Source organism: Heliangelus exortis, chromosome 5 (assembly GCF_036169615.1).
Source record: "Heliangelus exortis chromosome 5, bHelExo1.hap1, whole genome shotgun sequence".
In the NCBI taxonomy this organism is placed as follows: Eukaryota; Metazoa; Chordata; class Aves; order Apodiformes; family Trochilidae; genus Heliangelus; species Heliangelus exortis.
Genome location: NC_092426.1, coordinates 8,771,503 through 8,794,275, shown reverse-complemented (window position 1 = coordinate 8,794,275; position 22,773 = coordinate 8,771,503). Strand labels below are relative to the sequence as shown.

General features: G+C 45.9%; 1 long non-coding RNA gene across 1 annotated transcript; it reads right to left on the bottom strand.

The window, feature by feature from the left end:
• Positions 1-13,702: 13,702 nt before the first annotated feature.
• On the bottom strand, positions 13,703-17,735 carry LOC139796700 (uncharacterized). The gene is made up of 3 exons (XR_011726104.1): positions 17,523-17,735; positions 16,821-16,884; positions 13,703-14,434 (listed from the first exon to the last, which is right to left on the bottom strand). It is a non-coding gene; the product is annotated as an uncharacterized lncRNA (long non-coding RNA).
• Between the last annotated feature and the right edge of the window lie 5,038 nt (positions 17,736-22,773).

The window sequence follows — 22,773 nt, the reverse complement described above, 5'->3', positions numbered from 1 at the left end:
AGTCCAGGGGCCCTGGATCATGGCAAGGCTCCAACAAGAGCCTCTAGGGACCCAGGAGAGCAGCATCCAGCCTGGATCCCAAGGGACAACACCTGGTTTAACTGAAATGTTGGGAAACCCCCACAAATGCAGTGAGATGATGTGGGGAGAACAGAAGCAACCAGAGCAGGGGGAAAAGAGTTTTGAGATGCTGCAGGGAAGACTTGGAGCTGAGCCATTGCTCTGAAGGGCTTTTCAGCCCCAGTGTCTTGGTGGAGGACAAAAGTTCATCTCTGTAAACTTCCCTCTCAGCTGGGTTTAGCAACACACAACAAAAAGTGATAAACAGGGATGTTATGGACCTGAGGACCCAAGACTTTAATATAAAATGACTGATGGCAGCTCGTAACAATGGCAATTTCAGGTGAGCCTTCAGGCAGCCAAAAGGCATATAAAGTGCAAAAGTGCTACCATGGGCCGGAGAATCAGCTGAACTGAGTCCAGGTACTGCCACCAGCAGAGCTGTACTGACTGACTGGGAATCCATACTCTTCCACTTTATATTGGAAATCAGTCAAAAATGGAACAGGGAAGCACAACTTGGAATACAGCTGTAGAATCCCAAAAAGAATATTTGTCACAAAACAGCCGCCCTGACAAAGTGGACACGGAGCTCGGGTGGAGGCCTCATTATATAGGCATCTGGACTCTTTTCTCTCAAGGAGAGACCCCCATTTGGAAAACCACTCTGATAAACAGGGCCCTATTCTCACAAAAGCATCCCTTTCTATAGTGGCCATCCTGATAAGCTGAACACTGGCCTGGCCAGGGGAGCTCTGTTTGATGGCCAGCCTGACACTGTCCTTATTTGATAAAGGGACAGGGGTAGGCAACCTGCACCCTGCAGAGGCAGAGTGACATCTTGTGTGTGCCCTGAGTAAAGCCACTGGAGAGGGCACATGCATAGAAATAAGGGTTATTGCTGTGTCATCCCATATGGAGGGGTCCAAGTGAACACCTGGCTTTGCAAGTTATGCCAAAGCCCCCATCTCGAAATGGTGGGGTCAGGAAGCATAAAGAGGCACATTCAAAATGCAGGATGCGTGCCCACCGTCCAAGGACCTGAACTTCCTGCCAAGGTCATCACAGGATGCAAGGATGGCGCTATCTTCTCCATCTCTTCATCTTCATCTCTCTCTCTCTCTGTGCCTGTCTCTAACCTTATCTCATAACATAGTTTCTAACTTCATTAAATTTTACTCCCTGTTGCTTTATGAAGTTTTGCTAGTTGTAACCTGTTCTCTTGAAAACTTCCTTAAATTTTGCTCAATTGTAATCCATTGCTTTGAAAATTCCATCATTTATAATTCTGCTAATTGTAATCTCACATGCTTCATAATCTTACTTTTAAGTAATGTTGTGTTTTTATACAAACCTCCTGGGTAACAACCTTACTCCTGAGTACTGCGCAGAGAATTCCCAAACTCTGTCTCTCCGAATGGGTTGTTAAAAGAGATTAATTAGAGGAGGAGAAGGATTTGGCCCAGCCGCCCCTAGGCTCCTCTCTGAAGGAGTTTAGAAAACAAGGGAGTCCAGTCCTAATCTCCTTGGTCAACCCACACTCTGGGGAACCCTACCCGTGCCCACTTTGTGGGATGTAGAACCGTGCCTACTTTGTGGGATGTGATATTTTGTTTGGCCCCCACATCTGGGGAGTTGTGCTCACTTTGTGAGAGGTGACAGTGCCGCACCCACCCTGTGGGGTGTGACAACAGTGATGGCCCATCTTTTTGCTGAGGGCTCTTTTTAAATTTGTTCTCGTCTCCTCATGGGAGGAAAAAAATAAATTAATTCACCCTCCCTTTGAGCAGCTGCAATCAAAGCAAAAAGCAAGATTAACCCAAGTTGTGTCCTGCTCTGAAATTGTATTCTTGTCACTGCTTGACCACAGTACCAAACAAAACCAATTTTCCAAACAAATAATGATGGCTTTAATGCATATATTTAGAAAATGCAAGGGTTTTGCTTTACTATTAAAGTTTAATTAGTAATTAATATTTATGCAGCCATTGGCTGTACTTCTGCGAGTTACATAAATAAATATTAACTTGTGGATGATCTAAAAAAAACCTTGCATCTGAAATTTATTTGTGTGACTCTGTATTACTTATTCATTAATTCATGTATAATTCCAACTCCTCTTCATTCCAGATGGAGTGGGAGGGAAGGGAGAAATTCCCTTGGGACTGATGTGCATGGTTTTAATTCTCAATTTAGTCTCAATCTCTTCAAATTAAACGTTTAAAAATTCTAAACAGAGCATTTAGTGATCCTGACATGTTCAAATCCATCAGTCTGTGAGAACTGGCCATTCTTTAGGTATGTAATGATACAAGTTGAGAGCAGTATGCAGGACCTGAACAGAAAGGAAACCTTTTGTATTGTGCTTTTGACCAGTGGAGGAGTCCCTGCATCTGAGATCAGTGAGTACTTCACCTTCTCCAATGTATGGGTCAGAGGAAAAATCAAAGTTTGAGGCAGCATCAAGCTTCTGAATTTTGAGCAATCAAAATGTCAAAGGAGCAGGTTTAGGGGGGTTATTTTGCCATTAGTTTTTAGCATACCATCAGGAATTCACAGGGCTTTTGATCCCAGAAACACAGAGCTGGGAATCTCAGGCTGGTGGGAGCAGAGCATTGCCTTGGCCAGGCAGACGACTCCGTTTCCCGACCATCCCGACTGCCGCGTGTGTGCGTGCAGCTCAGCCTTGGGCACCACGTGCAGGGAAGGGTTTCTGCTTTGTTGCTATTTGAGTGGCCCTGGGAACCACTTTTCCATCATCCTGTTCTCTTTGGTTAGACACATTTTAGCAAACAATCCTTGATCTGGTTAGCTTGACTCCCTGGGAGGTGCATGCATATGTCCAATGAACACTGGAGAAACAGAGGAGCACCAGCTGAAAAGCACCATTATGGACCAGGTCCATTCTTTCTGGCTCAGTATTTTAAAACAGGGGGTTGAGGGTGGTTTCTTCCCCCTTTCTTGGGACACTACCAAAGCTCAAGTCACCTGTGATTCTTCTTTCCTGAGGCCCCCATAATGATGTACAATACCTCTCAGGAGTGCCCAATTCCCAGCAGGTAAATATCAACTGAAAAGGAACAACAAATGGTGCACAGCTAATTACTGCAGGGACTAATTAAACAGTTAGGAAAGAGAGCTTGGGAACAAATAGTGTTACAAGGGAAGCACAGGTGCTCCAGTTACTCTGCTGTGTTCATCTCACATCTCCAGGACCACATGAGGAGCAGAGGAGAGGAGCAGCTCTATGCCACGTACATCTGGATGGCAGGGATATCTTCTTAGCAGCAATGCAGCCAGAAAAGGCTTGGACAAGAAGTCTGGGGCCAGATACCTGAAAGAACACAAGCCAGGGGAGGCCAGGAAATCTGCTGGTGGCTTTTGAGCTGAATTTCTGGCAAATAAGAGTGAGTTCAGGCCATTCTTAATGTTCACACTTACATGCATGCTGTCTTAAGTGCCTTTAGAGGCTCCACTCCCTGTGTTGCAAGACTGGCGGGAAGCTACATCTCTGTTTCATAGAATCACTGAACCAGAGAATGTTAAGGGCTGGAAGGGATCTCTGAAGTTCATCTAGTCAAGCCCCATGCCAAATCAGGTTCACCTAGAACAGGTTGCACACCATCATGTCCAGGCAGGTTTTGAATGTCTCTAGAGGAGACATCACAACCTTTCTGGGCAGCCTGTTCCAATGTACTGTCACCCTCAAAGTAAAGAAATTTTTCCTTATGTTCAGATGGAACTTCCTGTATTCCAGTTTGTGCCCATTGCCCTTTATCCTGTTGCTGGGCACCACTGAAAAGAGCCTGACCCGATCCTCTTGCCATCCACCCTTTAGATATATGTAAGCATGGATGAGATTCCCTCTCTTCTCCATCCTAAACAGACCCAGGTCTCTCAGCCCTTCGTCACAACAGAGATGTCCCAGTCCCCTAATCCTCCTCACAGCCCTGCACACCCGCCTGAAATGCCTTTGCAATTGGATGAGGGGCTGGGATGTGAGGAAACCTTAGTGTCTGAAATGCACCAAAGTCAAACTTTTGCAGGCCAGAGAATGGGGGGAACGCATCACAACTCTTTTAAGATCACAGGAAGCAAAGAAGCTACATATATTTTAAATTTCTCCTGCTGTCCCACTCCAAGAACTGGCACCTTTCAGCATCTCTCTGCTGCTCTTTCTGAGCTAGATTTCTGAGCTAACTGCAGTAATTTTTAAGTAATCACCTCCTGCTCTCAAAAGAGATACCTTATGAACACAGTCTTGTGTGACCTTAAGATCCCAATAATTGAGGGCTATAAATTTTTAAGAAACAGAGATTCTTCCAGTTTAAACTACGCTGCATAAGCTGCCTAATAATCATACAGCACCACAGGACATTAGACAGGAGAGATGGGGGGAATTAAGATACAGCATTGGCAAGCTTTTAGGGTAGATTTTGTACATTTTCTGAAGTGGATATTAAAACCCTCAGCCAGACATTCAAAAATCCTGCAGAGATCAAAACCCCAGCAGCTAAAATGATGCCTCACCTACATCTCTGCTCCTAAGGGAATGGAAATAAACGGAGGTTCTGGCTTACACCTGCAGCAATCCTGAAGGCACTGACAGCCCTTGATTCTTTCTTAACCTAGAAGGAGAGGAGTCCTTAAAAATAAAAGAAGACTACACACATTTTTTTTTTGTGATAATTTGCCTTTTGTCTCTGTAGTTGAAGAGAATTTATGTGTCCTGGATTGTGAGGCTCACCAGAGTAATGTTAGTGTTACAGAATATGAGGAAGAGCAGAAGTGTTTATTTTAGAGATGAGTCTGCTGCCTGGCACAGCTGGCTCCTCTCTCTGTGCTGGTGCATTCAGAAGCTATGTGGATCCAGACACAGCTCTATTTTCTGCTTTTTCCATCCCATTTTATCAAGGCAGTAATGGCTGGAAACACTTGTTAGTAGCACAATTTCTACCTCACACTACCCAAATTCCACCAATAAGATGAAGCTTTAACCTTCGACCTTACTGATTTATATTTCACAGCTACCAGGCTCCTCCCAGGAAGCAGGTTTGATGCTATATGGATTCCCTCTATCACAACTGGACTGCCAATAAGAATGCACTAGTGCCTTAAAACAAAGCAATATGGGGAGATGTCAAAGAAATTTCACCTAGGTCTGTAAAAGAGTTTATATATTACAGAGGAGGAGATAGCAAAGCTGTAGTGTTATTGAGCTATTTAAAATAATAGCTTCCATTACTGAAGAGAGCCCACATTAATCTGAGATTTTTGGGGGGCTGACAACAGCTGTAGCTTCACTCCACCTAACACTAGTAACTACTCCCTAAAACATGGGATGTGAATGTACCAGCCTGCAGGATCATGCAGCCACTAGCCAGTGTTTTGGAGTGGCTGCAAAACTCTCTCTAGGGAAGAGGATGCAGAGAGCACCAAGGCACCTCTTCCTTTCTTGGGTCCAAAGACAGGTCTACAAGTCTGTGCTTCCTGAGTTTTCCTGGCTCTGCTGTGAGCCTGGCTCAGCAGCAGCTTTTTGGTTATTCCTTCACAGAAGCAGCAGGCTGGAAATCTGTGCTGCCTCAGATTTTGGCTCCCACTGGTCTAGGAATTTCAATACTCTATATAACATTGTGAACATTGTATTTCTCTACCTGATAAAATTTCTAGAGGAATTATGCTTGGCACTAGAGACAACCTGAAGGCAGTCCATACCTGAAAAGTTAGGTCCACCTTTATACATCTCCCCACTTCACCCAGCTGGGTGTCTGATTTGACTGGGTAGATAATTTCTCTGCCTCATCAGCAGTTGTTGACAGGAAACAAAAATTACTATTAAAGCAACATGTACTACCCTAACAAGTGAATACTTTGGTGCTCACACAACCTGAGATGAGTCCTAGAACTGCGATGTGCTGTCGGGAGAGCTCATAATCCCAAAAAGGAGTGAAAACCATCCGGAGTCGGGAAAACCCCAGCGGCACACTAAGCCTGGGAAATTCCAGCTGATTTGTGCCTCAGTTTCCCCAAAGGAGAGCTGGGGACTGCTGCACCACTGCCATGCCCGGCACTATCCGCTTCCCCAAGGCAGGGCTGGCTGGGGAGGTGCCGATGGGCTCCCGGGGATGCACCAGCCCCGCAGCCGGCGACCCACGGAGCGGACCCGCGGAGCGCAGCGCACGGAGCCCGGTCCCGGTCCCGGCACCTCTCCGGGCTGTCGGCTCCCTCTGCTGTCACAAGGCGGCTACTGCTGCTGGTGCGGTTTTGCCAGGGACCGGAGGTTTGCCACACAGAATTGTTACGGTTGGAAAAGACCTGTAAGATCACCGCGTCCAACCCTTAACATCCTCCATCACCCCCAGAATAAATTAATAAAATATATTTATCAATATCTGTATCACCATGCCCACTAGAGTGTGTCCTCACATGCCTCATCTACATGTTTTTTAAATGCCTCCAGAGATGGTGACTCCTCCACCACCTCTCTCAGCAGACCATTCCAATGCCTAACTACTTTTTCAGTAAAGAAATTCGTCCTGATGTCCGGTCTAAACCTCCCCTGGTTCAACTTCAGGCCATTTCCTCCAGTCCTATTATTGTTCGCTTGAGAGAAGAGGCCAGCACCCACTTCACCACAACCTCCATTTAGGTAGCAGTAGGGTGCAATAAGGTCTCCTCTCAGCCTCCTCTGCTCCAAACTAAACATTCCCAATTCCCTCAGCCCTTCCTCACAGGATTCAATCTCCAGACCCTTCACCAGCTTGGTTGCCCTTCTCTGAACTTACTCAGGCACCAGAGAAGAGCTGCATTCTCACTAGGACTGGCTTTACAGGTACCTTTCCAAGGCTGGAAATTAAGGGGAATTTAGAAAAGCCCATACATTAGATCATTTGCTAAAAAGTACTTGGGATGATAAGAAGGAGAAAAGTAGCTGTCAGTGTCTGGGCCCGCACATGGACCTGCAATGTCCCTGTCCCACTCAAAAGATGGATGTCTCCATGACCCACTCACATCTGCCCACAGTGTTGTGACAGCTCTCTCAGCCTGGAGAAGCAGAACTCATCTGCAAGGGCATTCATGTAGGCCCATCCTACACCACTGCCAACACTCCCCCCCCCCGGCTCACCCAAGGGTGAACCTCAGCATCCTGACACAAAATGACACTGGCTTGTCATGTTTTTCCTTCCTGAGAAGCAGCAGCAGAAGCTGCTACAGAGCTTGGACAGCTTGGGGCAGCCCAGGCACTCCTCTGGGGGGCATACAGGCACACGTGCTTACCAATTTAAAAGCAAATCCAGCTTGTTTCCATTTATTCTACAAACTGCAAACAAAAGCGGAGTGAAAATTGATCAGTCAGTACCAACACCTCAGCAAAGGACAACCTCACCTGAAAAGTAGTAGAGACAAAAATCTGCTGCATCCAGGCAACTTGCAGAGTTGTGGAGACTTTACTTTAGAGCAGTAGCTCTGGGCAAGGTCACTTGGTGAAATGTGAATAGAAGTTCTTGTATCACTCAGAAAGCACAGGGATGTCTCTCAAGAAATGCTTCACAAAGCATTTCCCTGCAGGGTGTGCAGCTCCTGTGGAATGACGTAGCAGCAGCTTGTGGGGCAAAGCCTACAGAGCTGTCTGACTTCTGTAAGAAAGTAATTACAAAGACATTGGAAACAGAATCAAATCTTAAAAAAAAACAAACAAAAAAAAAAAAGTATCTATATTATTATACACCCTTTTGATCCCCTGGAGTCTGAAAGTGCCCTTCTGCTTTTACTGTGTCCATGCCCTCAGCGTTCCTGGAGGCAAAGGAAGCTTTGTTATCTCTGTGCACACCACAGGGAGACAGAGGATGTAAGGAGTGACTTCTCAGAAGCAACTGGCAACTTCAAGTCCTGTATTTGGGATATGCAACCTGAGAGAGACCTACTTGCACAGCAATGCTGGCAGCTTTGGCTTGAATCCATTTTAGTTGCCCCAAGCAAAACAATCAAACATGAAAGTGCTTTAAAAAGAATAAAAAATTGGCAATCACTGTTCAAATGTCAACCCAAGTGACTTGCCCCAGGTTATACAGAGGAGACTGGGATAGGGCCAAGTAACTAAACTGCCTCTTGAATTGCTGAATAGTATCTGAAAAGCCCAACTCTCCATCCTTTAGAACACTGTATGTTCCCACAGGATTCGTGTCTGTGGCATCCAGCACCCAGAGCTCAGCTCTTGATTCCTGCACCTGTGTGGCTTTCTAATAAAACATGTTAGTGTAAGGGGTGCTACTGTCAGTTTATCATCAGAATGGCAACAGATGAAATAGTCTATAAAAAAATGGGCTCCACCAAGTGCACTGAGGGATACCATGAACTTGAAAGATCCCATCTTCTTCCTTTTCTTTGTACAGCCTTAACAAATGCTAACATCCAGGCTCCAGCACCATGCTGCCCACCACTGACTAAAGCTTACCTGTTATTGTAATATCTTTGCTGTGTCATTCAGAGTTGACCTTGGGAAAGATATCTAATATATATTCATAACTCAATTTAATTTCATCATTATCTCTTCTGTATACTTAATTTGTCACCATAACTATGTCAAAGTGGAAAGCCTGCAATTTCCTTGCCAATATATGTTGATGTAGCAAGAGGACATCAGCGAAGTGGTTACTAACCTGCTCTTCAGCCTTCCTGACTCCCCCACCTAGGGTAGCTGCAGAGGAGGCAGGAATGCCAGTCTGTTAAACTGAATGAAGATGTTGTGCCATCAATTACTCTGCTTATACCTTAAACACATTAATAAGACTGGGCTTGAGGGGTACTTCACAGAAGCATCTTTATTAAACGAATCAGAAAGTTGTTGAGAGAGCGTAAGTGTCATAAATCACAATTTGGATGAGATGCCATGTCAGCAAGGAACTGATGTGTAAATCTCCAGGTGATTCCAAGACAGTTTGGATCAGTGGTTAGCTTAGAGTTAGCCAGATGCAAGAATCAGGTTGATAAAAGAGTGAGGCTTATCTATCAGACAGCTGTCATTCTGCTGATCTTAGAATAAACCACAAAGCCACAAAATCCCCATGTAATGCACAGAAAAATCCCAGTCTGGAGAGCAGAGAGACAAGTCTAAGGGCATTCAGCAAGGTAGTACCAGAGCTGAGCCCAAATCCCATCACACTGTCCTGCCATAACACAGCCTCCCATCACCTCCAAGAGCAACCAGCAGCATTTGGATTTGTATCTGGGTCTAGCTCACCCATAGCTCTGATTTGTACATCTCAGGACCACTGCAACCACCATCATGTTCACAATCACTTTCCAGCACTGCAGTGCCTGATGCAAACAGAATCCTGGTACTCTGGAGAGCTTCATGCCTCTACCCAGCCAGCTCTGCTCTCTCCCGAGGCCAGTGACCAAAGTCCCTGCTTGCAGTCACATCTAGGAGAAGGGGGAGCTGCCAGCTCAGCTGCCAGCTGTGAGAGGCTACGTGCAGAGGGATGTGCTGCAGCTCCTCAGCTGCACACACACAGCTGGCACTTGCACAAAGGCACCACGAAAATGTGCTCCTGGGACCTACAGGGCAAGGCAGGGGCACAAGCCACAGCCAGGAAAAAGTCTGTCATTTGTTCTGGAGAGACTTACAGTGTTTTTAGACTCACAGCAGAGGGGAAAGAGCCTGTACTTGACAGGCTCTATGACAGTAGAGACAATACTGAGATGCCAGGACAGTGCTAAGAAGTGCTCAAAGAAATTCCATTTGCCACCCAAGAGCTGAATGTGTGCACAGACATAGGTAAGAAGAGCCCCTACAAAAGCAGTCTGTGTGATGCAGGAGCAGAGCTGGTTTAGTAAGCAGGCCTGGAAAAGCCCAGAAACACATGGAAAAACAGCACCAGAAGTTATTTACAAGGAAATGAAGAGGAGGACAAAGGACAAAGCAGAGGAGGAAAATCTGGTGGGAAAAAAAAAAAAAAAAAAGCACTGCAAGTGCTTTACTTTTACTTCTGAACGATGAAGGGCAGACTATATCATCACATGCCACACAAGTTCATCAACAGTAGTTACTGCAGGAGAAATCATTTTCTCAAAGCTTTAGGAAAGAGAGGGAAAAACGTATTAGTGATTTGAAGTGATACGGATTAAAAAGAAAGCAGAGGATAACCAGTCACAGGAACCAACGGGAAGCAGGTTGTACTCCCAGGCATCTCACAGTATCACACAGAAAAGAAACCAAATCTGCAATTAAGCAAAGCAAACTTAAAGCTTTTCAAGGTAGATCCAAACACCCCTGAGGAGATTCTAAATTAAAACAAGGTATTCAGACACTCTAGTACCTTCTCTGGCAGCATGTGAGACAACTGGATATGTCCCCACAGGTGAGAGGGGCCTGAGAGGTGTCCCAGCACACTGCAGAGCTGCCTGAGATACAGCTGCCACATGGCACCAAGCAGAGGCTGAATGAACAATCCCAGGTTTGGGACATGACAAACCTGAGAAGGGAGGAAGAAACAATAGGGCTGCCACCGTCATTGGATACAGCAGCTTCAAAATTGTGGAATTTTGTAAACCAAGTGAGGCCAAACTTGGGATGAAACATTCACGTGCTAAAAACACAAGCAGAATAAAAACATGCAACATATGCAGGCTACATTCCCAGTCTGCTCTAAACTTCTAAAAGATTGCTAAAAAACTCCAGTCTTCAAGCACATGAGCATTCAGGTGGCACCTCCCTGACTACATTGTGCATTAAGAGAAAATACAGTGAGAGCAACAAATGGCAAAAGACAGCTCAAGGCAGAGTCTCCAGCCATGGCACAATTATCAAGTCAGCAAACAAGCTGTGCATTTGAGCAGATCTAAGCAAGCTAAATAGTGCAGTGCACAAACCTCCATCTAGTGTCTACCATCAAGAAAACCAACCTGACTTGGCAAAGGGGAAAAAAGTTACCCTCAGTGTTAGATGCCAGCTCTGGAGATTAACAAGGGAAGCAATCTTCTTGCCTTGTTTTGAGCACCAGGACTGAAGGACAGATGGTTGAGACTGTCGTTTGGGATCAAAAGTAGAGATGCCGCCAGCAAGACACACTAACAAGACTCTCAGGGATCCATGTCACTGCTGATGACATTTAGGGGCAGAGATGAGCAGGCAGCTTTCTGGAAGCTGCGACAGTGAAAGGGTACAACTGGCTTTGCCAGCCAAAATAATAGGGAGGCTACTGAATCTGTTCAATAATACCAAGCTGAAACTGTACTTTGCCACACTTAGTGGTCTTTCAAAGGTAGTGTGGGAGAAGCTCAACCCAGGGCAAAACTACTCAAGGAGAATTCAGTTGCTAAAGGGTCTTGAATAACTCATGTCAGATGCCTCCAAACTCCCTCAGCACTTGCTGCTCAAGGGGCCACATGGAGCAGTGACTTGTTTGGGTCAGCCTTGCGAATTATCCCAGCTAGAGACAAGCCTGACCGATCCCACAAGTGTTCCTTTGCCACACTGCCCATGTCACCAGGAATATTGTATCAGGCAGGTCTTGTGGCCTCCCAGCCCCATAACAGAGCTGGCAGCCCCAGCAGAGGCAGCCTGGTTCCATCACTAGACGTCCCTGCTGCACCATGGACTGGTCTTGCCACCAGCAATTAGTCCCTAAGAAAAAGGCTCACTCAGACAGAGACAGGGAAGCTCAGGACCTTATCATCACCCTAATGTGTTTTAATCAGTGGAGAGCAGACCTCAGCAGCATGGTACTGGAGATTCCTATGAGCACCATGGGTAAGAGGGGACACCCTCATAAAGGCTGTGCCCCTCACCCTTTTGTTTTAGCAGCAGCAGGTGAATCAGTTGAAGTTCCAGCTCATGCTATACATGAAGGCATGGGAAATTTTGCCATGGACATCCCCTATGAGCAGAAACAGGTTTGAAGAGGGAAAGCAAAGTCATCTAACTCAGCTCTGTTGGTCCAGTATGTTGGCCCCGTGCAAGGAGCCACAACACATCGCAGGGGAGATTGGCAGAGCGGCTGGAGAAGGGCTGAGGGTCCGAGCCCCGCACCACAGAAGAAACCAGGGGAGGCGTGGGGCCGCGGGGAGCCGGCGGATCCGCCTCACCTTGCCAGCAGAGGATGAAACCACTGGGTGCTTTCAGCGGAGAAATGCCAGGGCCGGCTCCCCGCCCGCTTCCCCTCCTTCCCCACAGAGTGGAGCTGCGCTGCCTGTTTTTAGGCGAGCCTCGGGCCGAGCCCAGCAGCAGCAGCTCTGGGAGCATCTCCCGGGGCTGCCGGGCTGCATCGCAGCAGCAGCAATCGGATCTGCACCAGGCTTAGGCACCTGAACTAGCCAGAAATTGCAAGTGGAAGCCTGGGCTGATGTTTCTCCAGCTGCAGGAAGGCAGGTGACAGCCGATGGCAACACCAGCACTGCCTTCAGTACACACTTGGATGGAGTTTATCCAAGATCAACGCTTTGTGGCATAGGATACTGGTATTGTTATTTTGGCACCCTAAAACTGGATTTACTGTATCATTGAATCACAATACATAGGAAGTCTGAAAGTCTGGGAAGTTCTCATGCCCATGCCAGGAATGCTGGGGCATTGTCAGCTCAGTGAACAAATTACAGCTGGGTCCTGGGTAAAGCAAGAGATGGTTCTGAACTGAATCTGCACTGCAAATCTGCAGGAAATTGAACCTTTGAAATGCTTTCCCATTAAACCCATTTCCCACTTATTTAGAGTTTTGATCTCATTATTCTAAAATAAATCTTGGTGTTTGAGAAAAAAAAAAAAAAGAAAAAAAAAAAAAAAGAAAAATCAGAGGGCTGTTTACTGTCAGGGTTGGACCCTGCATGTGTATAATTGCACCAGCCTCAGCTGAGTTGCTTCTGCTCCACACCCTCATAATGGAGGCAGTAATCTGCTTCCCCCTGCATCATAGCTACCATATGCACCCATATGGTGGTGCTCTAATATGATTGGAAACACAGAAAAGTTTGCTTTCTTGGGCTGCTGCAGTGGAGCTGAAATCACAGGTGGACACAGCAATACAATTTCTGAGATGACAGTCTGATAGTTTTAGCTGAGCTGAGTCCTCACAAGCAAGGCAGAAACCACACACTGGAGAGCTGAAATGCTCCCTTTGTGAAGCAGGAACAGCAGAGCAGTGCAAATACACATCCACCCCAATCACCTCTGAACACTGCTGGGGGTGGAGAAGCTGAGGGACATGGGACCAGCTGGGGCATGACAGCACCAACTGGGGTGGCTCCAGTGGATGGGGCATTGAACAGGGACACTTTCCAGTCATCAGTTATGTGACCACTGATAACAGGGTGTCAGACTGTAACAAGTGGATTAAATGCAGCCATTGATCTGTCTGTCTTAGTACTCTGGAGAGCAAGTATAATACAGATGAATTTTCTTTTTCTTCTGGAAAAAGAGAGAGAGAGGAGAGAGAACCTAAAGGAAGCATTTCAATACTTGAATAACACCCCATGCACACATTTCATCAACCAAAAAACCCAAAAATTGAATCTTTTTACAGAAACCAGGCATTCAAAAGACATCTATTTTGTGAAAGATGGAATTACCCTTTGCAAAATAAAAAATGCTTTGCTGGAAGTTTTCAGGCAGCCCCATAGAAAGAGCAAACAACATACATACAGGAAACACTCGCTTTATTTAAACAGTTTCATTTCTTTCCTCTTCCTTCTGTATTGTCCAATGGGGAATATTCTTGTGATAGACTCCAAAAGCCACAGACATGCCCTATCTGTGAACTGGAAGTTGCCAGGCTTCCTGTCTCTCAGCATTGTCCCTCTGCACTGGATGATCTTCTGGACAAGTAAAGTCTCTGTGTGTAACAGCAACACCTCTGGATCTCACTCCCCAGGGGAACTGCTCTGCCTCTGCTCCTGCTCACACAGCCCAGCATGGACTGGGAGCTTCCTCTCCATCCTTCTCCCCAGAGCTACTGCTCCTATGTAACAACACTACCAAGAAAAAGTTATTTCCTTTCTGTAAGCATCCAGATCCTTCTGAGAGCAGGCAGGACAAAACACAGAAATACTTTTTGATATCTTGGCATCTAGTAGGTGATAGTGATAGTGGCAGTAGCTGTGATGAGTTTGCCAGCCTCTCTCCAAAACAGTGGAGAGGGAGTCACTGCCCACAAGACAGTGAATTAAAAACCTGCGAACAGGTTCCTGCCCCAAGTAGTTAGCCCACCCCCACCACTGGAAACTGGATACTTGTTTGGATTCTCACTAAGAGTCAAAATGAGTCCAGGTTCCCCTCTCTCAGAATCTTGTTTGCTGTATGAAAACAGCTCATCTCTTGAGATGTTCCCATGCTGACTTGTGGTTCTGTCAGCTCCAGCCATCTGTAATTCAGGTGTCTGCACTAGGAGTGTCAAAAATACACTATAAGTCAAGTCCTACAATTGTGTCTTTGCCCATTCACATTTTCATGCCCCTGGCCAAGTATGCTCTACCGTCCTGGACCCAACTGGTGGCAGGAGCTCAGCACCACCCAGGATCATGCTCACTTGGCTTTTTAAATATTTTCTTCAGCTACAAAAATGCTCTTTCCTGGCCTCAGATACACACTGCATGGCATTTGGAATAAACACCTGCAGCTGTCTTTTTCATTTTTTATTTTCTCTCCTTTTCCTGGTAACATTATGTTCTCCTAGGGAGGAAAAACATTAGCTTGGTGCTTAGGATGATTCAATTACTCAGCAGTAGGTCAGAGAAAAAACAAACATTGGATGCTGCTTCTTGCATCCTGGAGTACAGATGAACTGGCATTTCAGACAACATTTTAGGACTAGTAATCCTAAACTATTGAAATAGTTTGTACCCGTCTTTAACACCCTTTGTTTTAAAAAGAGATTGTTTACAACCTGTAGCTATGCATTTGTCTTCTAACAAAACAGCTGGATTCATTACCCTTATTATGAGGCCTAACTATTTTTTCCCCACTTCTTGGAGAGAGGTGTGAAATTCAGTTAACACATACAAATCCCAGCTTCCATAGTAATCATGTCTGCTTTTGGAGAATCCCATTCTTCTAGCAGATGTTTGGATAAGCTGGAGGCAGATGCAGACATCTCCCACAACTTTCCTCACAAGATTCCATTCAAAGGAAGACTGTGTTTGCTACCTCAGCTTTACACTTTCACTGGATGTTGACACACATGAAGCATTGCAAAAGCTGGTGAGAATTTGCATTCACAGAAACATTCACACCAGGCTTAGTCTGGTTTTCATCACACCACCATTGGAGAGGACGAGGGGGAGGGTCCCAAACAAGGAACAGAAATAATGCCCAGGTGATTAGTTAGATGAGAAGTAGCAAAGAAAAAGTTATGGACTTCTAAGAAGTGTGAAAATATTGAAGCATAGCAAGAACAGGGAGCTGAACTGTGACTAGGATGCAATAAAGGGTTTAAACTAAATTTTGGTGCAAAGCCAAGGTCTCAGCTCCAGAAAGTCTTCATTCAGCTGTTACCTGACTACAGAAACACTCAGACTTTCTTCTTCGGCACTTCTAGCCAGAGTTTAAATGTATCTCTGGTGGTTTGTTTTCCAGCTGTCATATCTTAAATCACAGGGATAAAGAACCCAGAGTATGAGACTGCCTGAGAACAGAGATGAAGCTTAAGATACCTGCTGGTTCAATGTGTGTTTAGTAGGATTTGCCGATATGGACTATCTAATCACAGAAGTGGAATGGTGCCTACCCACAAGAACAGCAGAGAGAAGAACACTAAGCAATACTTTTCTATGGACTGAAGGTTGCTCTATGCCTGCATGGGTTTTGTTCCTTATGTTCAAAGGCCTGTTGTCTGGGCTGCAGTTTTGTTCACTGTGTACATATTTCAGGCTGAACTTCTGGGAAGTCAGTCTGGCTTTCAGAAACACAGCAGAATGGAATTGCTCTCTTTCAACAAGTCTAGCCCATGCAAAAAAAAAGTCCCAAAATTTCCTTCTCATGTGGGTTAGGTACAGGATGAAGAACTAAGAGGTCATGGGTTTTAGGTCATGAACATGGGTTTTCCTAGGGCTGTGAAAACCTGTTCATATTAGCTCATTCACACATTACCTCTTGAATTTGCCACTTCTTGCAGAGGGACAAAGAGACTGCAGGAGGAGAGAAGATGTTCCCTCATTAGGCCTTTGAGCACCATTTCAAGAAATTAGCTTCTGTCCCTGCCTCAGCCATGTTACATCATTTAAGCAAAACTTTCCAAGTGTAGTCACTAACTGCACGTCCCTTCTTTTCCAGGTGCTGCCCGGGGACCCTGAAGCCTGACAGACAGAGGAGCCAAACACTCCCAGCTGTGCTCTGCAGCTGTGCCAAACATCCCAGCTGGCAGCTGGGCACACTGGGCATGCTGGCCTCTGAGCAGGGACACACTGCTGACAGCAGAGCCCTTGCAGGCAGCTGCCTCTGGGCATCCTTTATTGGAAACCCAGAAAGGAGAGGCTTCAATCTCCAAGCCTCCCCACCTGTACAGCCTTTCTTCACCCATCATTGCACTTCCTCACTCTAAGCAACCTACTCTAAGCCCCAGGGGAATCACAACCTAAATTTAGCTCCCAGACTCCCAAGTTAACCATGAAGTGGCCTAGGTTATTAAGGAAAAATCAGCAAGAAAAGGAGCACTAGGATGACCTTCAGTGTAATACCAGTGAAGCCTTGCCCTGCCTCCCACTGGGTTTCTTGCTTTCCCCACGGAGAGCCTCAAGGTCAGCACCTTATCTCAGCACCATTCTTTGCTTACCCTTAGAGCTTCTTAAGTCCTAACTGAAGCTGCAGATACTGATGGTTGGATAAAATCCAAGTTCCTAGCAAAAAAAAAAAAAAAAAAAAAGCAAAATGTCAGGAGGCTCTGTGGACATCTGGAAAAAGGAGAGGAGATTAAAGACCTGAAACCTCTGCAGTCTCCTTACATTTAGGAGGTATTTCTGTTCAAAAAGAAGACATGTCAGAAAGTTGGGGAATCATTATTACTGCAGACAGAAGAAAGTATCTGAATTAATTGCCCAAGCACTCATGGTGAACTGTCATCCTCACCTAGAGCAGGTCTGGAAGTTGGGAGAGCCAAAGAAGCAGAGACAGGCAAGTCTACAAAGTGGGAGCTATTAGCAAGAGCAGAAAGCTACCAGAATTTTTCTTTTTTCCCTTCAGCAAAATACTGTTTATTTACACAGCTAATCCACATTTCTGAGTAGAAAAATATCTCCCCAGGCAACTGAAAGTTTAGTTTTCCCAAGCTGGTCATGCAAGCCAATGTTTTCTTAGGAATCTAATATAAAGCTGAGCACATACCTCCTTGCTGCCAATCAAGTTCTTGTTGAAATTATAAAAGCATAAAGAGATATACACACAGAAATTATCTCCTTACTGAAGTGCATATATTTGTTGCACCAAGGGTCCATGCACCTAGGTGGGGGAGAGCAGAGCATTTCTCTGCCTGACTCACCATGGTAAGCAGCATATGCTGAGGTGCCAGAACTTTGGAGGATGTGTGTGGGTAACACAGGGAGGACTGATAGATCTCAGATGGTTTTACTTCCTCTTTCTAAGTGCACAGGAGTACAGAGCAGATCTGATTCATGCCTATTTCAAGTCAATGCCCATTTTCCCCAGTGTTGCCTGCAGAGGCAGAACATTCAGTTTGAAGGTATCACTTCCCTAAAAACCATAAAATAACACAGAAATAGATAAACAATTTCCATATATATATATATATATAAATTTAAAAGTCTAAACCTAGGTAAGCAGAACCATGCTGTCACCAGGCTGACCCACAGTGAAGCTTGGCCACCAGAGCCACCTTGCACTGCTCAGAGCAGAACCCAAAACAGATCTACAGGCTTTTCATTCACACTTGTCAAGACCATTTGCACTGTCAGTGCCCAAACACAAAAAAATCTGTTTTCCAACGGCCCAGGCTTCAGTGCATGTTCATTTAGTATTTCTGAATAAATGCAAAATGACAAAGCAGTAATCACAGCTCCTGCTCTAGCTGTCTGCAAAAGGCACATCCCTTGCATCTGGTAGTCATTGCCTACTTTGGAAGGCAATACAGCATTCTCCACTGAAGCCTTGATCTTATGCCAGTGCAAACACCAGTGTGGCCAGATTTGTGTCTGGTGAAATGAAGGAAAAGAATGAAGTGCAGAAAAGGTAGACATGGCAGTGGTTGGACAAAGTAGTGCAAAAGCAGCACTGGCCTGGTCAGTATAAGGAGCATACAGTCTTGCACGGTAGTGGTAAATTCGTTGGCACCCAACTGGCCTGACAAGAGGCAGAGTAAGAATTACAAACCTTATTTGCAAGGGATCCCAGTCTCAGTTTGGCAAGCAGACACTGAACCTTGCAACCCACCTCATGGAATGCAACACAAGTAGGCAAAACTTGTTCAAAACTAATAAAACAGTGCCTGCAACCCGGGCTAGTAAGGATTAGAGCCTCCTAGCTTTATCTCCTTGGGATTCAGAGGAATCTAGAGCAGGATGATGCAGTGTTCCATGGGGATGTTTCACACACAGGGTAATGTGGGATGGAGCTGTGTCCGTATGGCTCCACTGGGTCATTTCCCTGAGAAGAGCAAAGACCATATGGCAACAAGGAAATGCAAATAAATCATAAACCAGCAAGTCAAATACCAGAACCATCTGGTGTTATCAGTGCCATTCACTCCCTGTGCATAATCCAGGTGCAAAGGATACAGATGGGAAAGAGCTGTTACAAGATATCCCCATTTTGAAACTGCAGGGTTACGATTTAAGAAGGGAAGAAGTCATCCTTACATCCTCTCCCTGGGAAAGGGTTAGAGATGGAGGGAACACTTGGTTCTTTCTTTTCCTGGTGTGGCTTTGAATGTTCAACCCACCAAATATGGGAAGCCTTAGGATGCTAATGAAGCCCAAAAACCTAAGAAAGTGCTGTGTTGCCTGAAATCAGCACTCTCACCCTTTGTAAGAGCAGCCTGAGTAACTATCTAGACCTCCATTTAACACTTTAAGAGAGCTGATTTTAATGGAGCTCTGCCAATTCTGAGGTGCTCCACCCTTCCAATGAGCAAACCCATGGCAAGCAGAACCTGAACGAGTCTCTATCTATTTGATAGATCAGGCACTTACTGTTTAATTATACAGATGAGTAACACCGATGAATGGGTGCTTTTTCTTCACGAGTTTGTTACAGGGGAATGAACACAAATTAGGCTGTAAAACAAAACAACTGTGGTGTAAACAGTGTAATTGCTGTCTTCTCATCTGAGGCAATCAACGATCTGTAAGCCATTTGACACAGCTGCCCCCAGCCACTTCACCATCTTGCAGCCTGGGGAGCAATAAATAACTCCCTTGCAAATGAGAGAGAAAAATGTACTCCAGTGTGGTACCTGGAGAGAGCTGCACTGCATCAACAGGGACACTGGCAGTGTGGAAAATTATCTGGGCACTCACTTGTTGATGCAGAGCAGGGATGGACAAGTTGAGGCACACTCAATATAGGCAGGTCCTCATTTGGCAACTGTACTTAGTGAAGTCCACAGAGAGGATGTGTACCAGAGGTTGCAACCAGTACCAAACTGCTTGACTTTAAGAGAAGGTTCATCAGTCACCACATCTTCAGCTGATATCACTTATCCAACTCCCATGTATGGCACTTAGACATGAGGTTGAAGTTAAGCTGCTTTACTGTCCCAGGGTCCAGAAGAGGACTTAGGTGATTTGCAGGATCTAGAGGAATATTTTGCAAGTGAGGTGGTTTCTTAATACGTAAAATAAGATGAAGGTGCAACCCTGAACCCCTCTGAGTGCCTCGTGTCTCCATGCATCACACAATGTCCTAGCCATGGCTTCCTCCTGAAGCCTTATATGTGTCCTGAATGGCAAGTGGGAGGACTTAGACCATGATTTAATGACCTTCTTAATCCGGTGTTCATCCTGACCACTGTTGCAAGGGCCATCCTTCTCTCCCTTGGGGCACACATTTGGGCACCTCGCTGCTGATCAGGGTTGGGGTTCCCATCCTTATGGGCACCACCCCTGCCCTCCCCACATCTGTGCAGCCAAATTGGCACAGGTATTAGGGAACACACTCAAACTGAAACCCAGGCTGCCCCACAGAGAGCTGCCACAGCAGGTCAGAGGCGAGGAACAAGTGTGTGATTTCGGATGTTGCCCCAGGGTTGGTGACCTCAGTTGGTTCTTTCTCAGAAAAATGAAGAAATGAAATAGGGTTGTGGCTGGTTTGTTCTGTATTGCTCTGGGGTGACTGTGCTTAATCAGAGCTGCACTAAGGGCCCCAAAGGTGCAGACTTTCCTCTTACCCAGCTGAATGTCTGAGCCTCTCCTCTCTCTGTGCAGATTAATTTTGCCGTGCAATATAATTTTGATGAGAAAGGTGATGCATGGTTCTACCAGGCCAAGGAGAAGGGGTTGACACATTGCCAGCATCAAAGGCAAGTGTGGAGTGATTTCTATTCAGGCCTGAGGTATCATGCCCTTGATCTCCATCTTAGGGGGAGGAAGATCTTTCACCGGAGTGAAACAGGGCTCTAACCAGCAGCTGGAGTTCCTCAGGGTGGCCATAGCCCCCAGCAAGGTCAGCCCTGCTTGAGAAATCAAACCACAGGTGAAAAAATGGGAAGTAGAAAACAAGAACTTGGTCTGTGGTCACTACAGCACAGATGGGTATGAGAGTGGGGAATGAGCACCTGCATGTCTCTGCCTGGAGGTTTCTGAGCCTGAAACCAGGTCTACCTGTTCTGACAGGGCATCTTTTCACCTTTTTCATCAAGGACAGATGGAAGAGGGGCTTTTTTCCTCTAAATCAGCAGGGGAGTTCACATCCAGCTTCAGGGACAATAAGCACATGTGCTTGAATCTCTGCTAGGAATGATGGCCCAGCTGTTCCCAAGGTCACTTTTACATCTGTGGCAAGAAACTCCCACCTGGCCTGTGCCTAAGCAGCACTGCAGTTACTGCAGATTTCAGACTGATCCTCAGAGGGGAATTTAGTGAAGTGTCTGCTGCTCCCATGGATTTCATACCTGACCTGCATAGTGCAAAGGCTGAAGGTATTGCCTAATCTCTCCCTAGCTAGTATTTACTGAAAAATAAAAATAAAAAATTGCACAGGCATCCTCTCAGGCCTCTCCTGATACCACAGCTCATAGCTGTTTATTTTGTTATTGCCAGCAACCCTCTTATACCTTCCTGGAAACAATAGTCAGTTATTTGTTCAGACAAAGTGCTTCACCTTCTGTGATCTTTGCATCAGTGCCTGGTGTCTAGTTGGGCAGGACTGATGCCCAGGACCAGTGATAGCTCGAGTGGAGTGATCACCCAGTCCATGAACAAGCCCCTTACACATCCCTCAGAGAAGCTGTCAGGGATCACAAGCCAGAGTTTAGCAGCCTAGCAGATCTCAAAGCAATTAAGTCAGGCAAATAAGATGTCTCTGTTTGATGGAAGGGCATGGGGACAAAGACACACACCTCCAAAGGCCCTCAGGTACATAATGGGCTCTGAAACCAGAGCCACACCACTATCCAGCTACAGAAGTGAGGCCAGATGTTGGCTGTCCTCGTTGTCTCCTGGTTACACATGTCATTTCCCCAGTGGCTGCAACCCACTAATCCCTGCTACTGAGGGAGTGTGATAACGCTTCCTCCATGCAAGGTGAAAACCTCGAAAAACTTCTTAGACCTCTGATTTTGATCACTATCAGCATCTTCCTGCACCCTCTCATAGAGCCCCACAGCTTGCTGGCAGTGCTCCCATTTCAAGACCATCCTGTCCTACCTGTAGCTCTGGTCACTCCCACAGTGCGTGGCTCAGTGCTGTTTTGCAGGAGTTACTGCTCCTGGAGCCTCTGTGATTCTGTGTTTTCAATCAGAGTCCAATTTCCTCCCCCTTATACTGATTTGTGATTCTAAAATTAGCCAAGATTCACAGCTTCCCTTTAGGCTTCTTGGAGGTATAATCTTATCCATGGCAGAGAAAATCTAATAAACCTCCTCAGCCTCCTCAGTGTTATGACACTGCCTTTACCCAGCTGTAGCTCCAAACAGGAATTGGCCATTCATTTCATACCATGTTTCTGACACTTCAGCATACATTGCTACTTCTCCTTTTTTTTTCATGTGACACAAATAAATCTCTTTTCTACACTACAGTGTGAATTTCAGGAAAACAAAATTAAAAATTAACCGTGTTTGGCCTGAGGAACAAAATTAAGGTTAACAATTCCATCACCAAGTAGAAAACTGCAGCCCTCCACAATTCCCCTGCCCTGGCACGACAGCAAAACCTCCCACACTGCTCCTCCCGGGCTTTATCTGCCCCCTCCCATTCCAAGTGCCTGACTCCTCCGGCATTTCTGCCCAACTCCCACATTACAGGCGACCCCGACCTTTCCACACTGTCCTCATCTGCTCCCAGGGAAAAGGAAAGACTCTCCTTTCCACTTCAGAAAGCAAAGCCTCCACCTCCAGTCCTGAGGGTCTGCAAAGAGCCAAGCCCTGGAGCTCCAGGGCATGCAGAACACCACTGTCCCCACACTGGGTACTCGAAGCATCCAGGGCACACAGAACTCTGCTGACCTCCTCTAATCAAAAATCATTTACCTCATCTCCCTCTAACCATCAGAAGTTTTCCTCAAAAAAAAACCCCAAGACCTATCAAGCGTACAAGTTTGGAGATTATCCTTGTAAA